This window comes from Magnolia sinica, chromosome 5, assembly GCF_029962835.1.
Source record: "Magnolia sinica isolate HGM2019 chromosome 5, MsV1, whole genome shotgun sequence".
Taxonomy (NCBI): domain Eukaryota; kingdom Viridiplantae; phylum Streptophyta; class Magnoliopsida; order Magnoliales; family Magnoliaceae; genus Magnolia; species Magnolia sinica.
Window position 1 is genome coordinate 5,052,525 of NC_080577.1, and position 4,450 is coordinate 5,056,974.

The following is a 4,450-nucleotide window of genomic DNA, read 5'->3' on the forward strand; positions in this document are numbered from 1 at the left end:
TTTGAAAATTTCAAAATACCCCTTAGACCATGCACGTACCTGAATGTTGTGAATGAGGGACTTCAAGCTCTTCATCTTCCGGTGGGGCCACCTTGAGATACCCAGCTCTCTACATCTCTTCTTCAAAAATGTGAGGCCTACCTTCATATCTTTAGCCGCTTGTGTGATCGGCATATAGAAATGCTTCGAAATCTCATCAAATTCTAATGAGCTCGATCTCAATCTTGATCCTTCATTCCACTTCCCTTCTGACATCTCTTCCTCTTCATCTCCACTAGATTTTGCACTACCTTCAATGTCTTTAATCATTTTGATTCTTCTATCTTCATGAAATGAAGGGAATTCGTCATCCCAAAAAGAAAGGTCGAAATCCAAAACATCCAAACCGTCAGGTCTTGAAGCAGTTGTGGACCACATATCAAATGGATTGATCAGAGCTGCATCAAAGAATCCGATCAATGGATCGGAACTGTCCATTGCACTGCAAAATAAAAATAAAAATAAAAATCCACAGTTAGATCTTTTTGCACCCAATGTTCTATGGACATGAATTACCTAGAACTAGGGTTATAAAATCCATGGTGATACTGTCTTGGTCCAATGGAAAATTGTCATTTGAGTGTGTTAGGCGTTAGGTTTACAATGGAACGTTAAAAATTTTGAAAATGAAAAAATATTTCTGCTAATCCACCTCTAACATGCGCACATTATTTTTTTTTTAGTTAGTCGTGTCAAGGCCAGTAATTCGAGCCCATGTATTTATGGAACATATTCATATATTAGTTCACCACAAAATTGAAGAAGGGGAGGCCCTTTTTTTAATTAATTTTTTTAATTTTTATTTTGGGCCCACCATCTAAAGTTTATTGCTAAAAAATTTCATTAATTAGGGTGACTCATTCTCCTCACACTTGGCACTAGTGTGAGGTCATCTAGACCACCCAAATTGTGGGGCATATTGTAAAGGGTTCAGATCAGGAAAACCACATTGATTAAGCAATCAAAGCCGTCCAATTATGGTTATCAAATGGTTGGTCAAAAGTAATATTGTGAGTGGTTAGGTTTCGAAGGGAAAATCAGATTATTACTATCTCAACATGATTTCTTGTCCATGATCCATCCACAGTTTGGTCAGTGAATAGAAACCCAAAAAATCTGTTGAGTTAGTGACAGTGATACTTGGATTTTTCAACTTGCAGTTTGTAACTTGGTAAAAGTGGGGACCACACTTCACTGATGATGGAGTTCTGATGCAGCCAACCATGGATGGGTTCCTAATTTCTGGCCTTCTAATCATGTGATTGCAACCCTTTCTTTATTTCTCTTCTCGGCCGTTGCAGGTTCACCTCATCTACGGAAGGTTGAAACAGATGAACGGTTTGGATCACTGAATCATGGCTCCCATTGTACAAACTGAAAACCTATGCTATGCCCAAGTATCATAGAATTCCTCCATTGTTACTGCAGGAAGAAAGAAATCAGTCTCTGTACCTGATGAACGGTCCACCACAGAGAGAGAGACGATTAGACTCCATTTGAGAGAGAGAGAGAGAGAGAGAGGGAGAGAGGGAGTTTAAATGGTGGGGATGAAATGGAAATCGTGCGCACGATTGCGTGGAGTTACATGATTTTACATTTTTCATGGGAGAGTTATCAAAAAATCTCCATTAATGGTTATTAATTAAGTATGAGAGATGCGCCAGTGCTCTCAGAGCACCATAAGTTATGGTGCTCCCAGTTGCATATGTACACTCTTATAATTCAATCGATCGATCTGAACTGTCTATTAAGTCCATACAACATTTCATGTTCTACCATACAAAAATTGCATAGATTGGACGATCCAATCTATCCTTGATTTGGTCTTATTTTCTACAGCCACCCATTTCCCAAGGCATAGATGGGATGTCTACGATTACCTGACAGAAGTGACTCTTTACAATCAAACATAATCCATGATGGGAATTAACAAATAGATGGATCAAATTGTTGATTGGACCTATTTATGAGTAATCAATCTTGACCATCCATAGTAAGGTCCATTGATCCAATGGCTAAAATTCATCAAATTGGTGTTATATTTTCTTGGTGGCCCATGAAATGCGTATTGGACTTAATGAACAGTCTGGATTAATGGATTGGATTGTCTCATTACCGAAATGCAACTAGGAGTAATATAACCTATAGTGCTCTGAGGGCACTGTAACATCGCTCATTAAGTATTTATGAATGGTTAATGATGTTTTAATAAAGAGCATGCCTCGTGTAGAATGTTTCTATCCCAAATACATACATCGATACATACTCTCATACATACGCAAGCGTACATGCATGCATACACCCATCGTTTTTCTCGCCCAAGGATTGCCTAGTAATCTCGAACGGATGCTATGTATGTAGGGTTTTTACGGTTCGATGTCCCCGTACCACGGCACCGTACGCCGGCCGGTTCCCACCGTCCGATTGCATCCTTAGGTTGATTGATCTGAACTCTTCGTGCTCTCGCTGCTACCATATGGAAGCTATTCGCCTGTAATCATGGTTCATTGATGATCCTAACCTTTGAATCTTAGATTTGAATATTAACCATTGAAATTCATTTCCATGCACAATCACCCATTCAACAAATGTTTCTCTACATGGCCTGCAAACATGAACGGTTCAGATTATCATTTAAGATGCAGTAAGGTGGTGGAAACTGGCCCCTGACGCAGGTAGGGGTGGCAGTGGGCCAGGCTCGACCCGAGTCTGTCCAAAACTTAAAAACCCAAAACCCAAATCTGGCCATAGCAAAATGGACCCAGGCCCGAGCTAGAACAACTTGGTTGGACCCGGTCCCCCCGCGAAAATTAATAAAATCCTTATTTTTCCACTTGCATATTCGTAATGTCTATTGATCAAGTGGGCCACGTATGCACAAGATATAGACATTTTAGAGGAATAAAACCAATGGTCTATATCCAAAATGAGTTGGTTGCCTAACTAACCATTGAAATGACATATAGTGGTGTGGTGTGCTGACGTCACCAAGCTTTGTGGGCCCCGCCATACATTGTATGTGTTATATCCAAACTTCCATTCATTTGGCGAGATCATTTTAGGGCATGAACCGAAAGATGAGGTAGATCCGAAGATCGACCACACCATATAAAGCAATGGGGATTGAATGCCTACCATTGAAATTTATCAGGGTCCACAGAATTTTTGGATCATGCGGATGTTTGTGTTTTCATTTCATCCAGGGCTGTGTGACCTTATGAACAGGTTGGATGGCAAATAAACATCATGGTGGCCTTAGGAAGATTTCAAAGGTGGGTATTATTGTCCCCCACTTCTTTCTGTGGTGTGGTCAGCTTGAGCTTTGGATCTGTCTCATTGCTGGGCTTTTGCCATGAAATGATCTCGCCAAATGGATGGATGGTGTGGATCTATCACATACATTATGGTGGGGCTCACATAACTTGGTGACGTCAACACACCACTGAGGTCGGTGCTGTGTGGCAAACCACGCAATCCGCTTCCTTCCGATGTAACAGGTTCCGATTGGGCCGCGCTAAAGTAACCAGGGCCCAAGTCTGACTTGAAAATTGATCTTGCCATGCATTTAAGGTCCAAGCCAGGCTCAAATACAGGTAGGCTGGGCTTCCCGGCCCATTACCACTCTTACCCGTACGGTACCGTGGTAGGTGGCACCGTACCGTACCCTAACGAATCCATGTATGATGTACGTTAGCCTCACACGCATCGCACCGTTCTAGACTAGAAAATATGTGGGACATCTGAGCCGTGCATAAGCTAGCCCTCACTTTGACGATGATCTAGCCGAATATCAGGAGGTCCACCCCTACATGAAAAGAACGGACAGATTTCGAAGACTTGAAAATGATCCACATTCAACCAACGAGCAGCCCACCTGATGAGTGGACCTGCTTGAGTGCATGTAGGTCCAGACTCCAGACGAACCAAAACCTGTAAAGCGGGACCTACTTTTGGTCACGTACAACCGTTGCATCTGATATGACCAACCATTCATCAAGCATGTGATACACTCGTGGGAAAGAAATGGCTGTATTGAAAGTTCGCCTAGAGGCGTTGCATCTGATACATATTGCAATACATTGGACGAGGCCGGACCCACGATAGAGCTCTACAGGTTGAGCTTAATTTATGAGGATGTGTGAGGCTTGCTCTGATGTGTGGGCCCTCACGTTCTTGGCATAGATGGACGTTTGAGGCCTAAACTAGGTTTTGATTCAACTGTGATGTAGAGAGGACTGCTGATGCATTCTTGGCATAGATTTATCAAAAGAAGCCAAGAGGAAATTCGAAGTAGTATGTCAAAACTGAGCTCTATTCTATGTAAAACATGATGTAATTATGCCCTAAGTGTATTTAGTTTGAAGAAATTCATTCTAGATATGGAAAAATAGTCGTTCAAAGTGTTGACCGT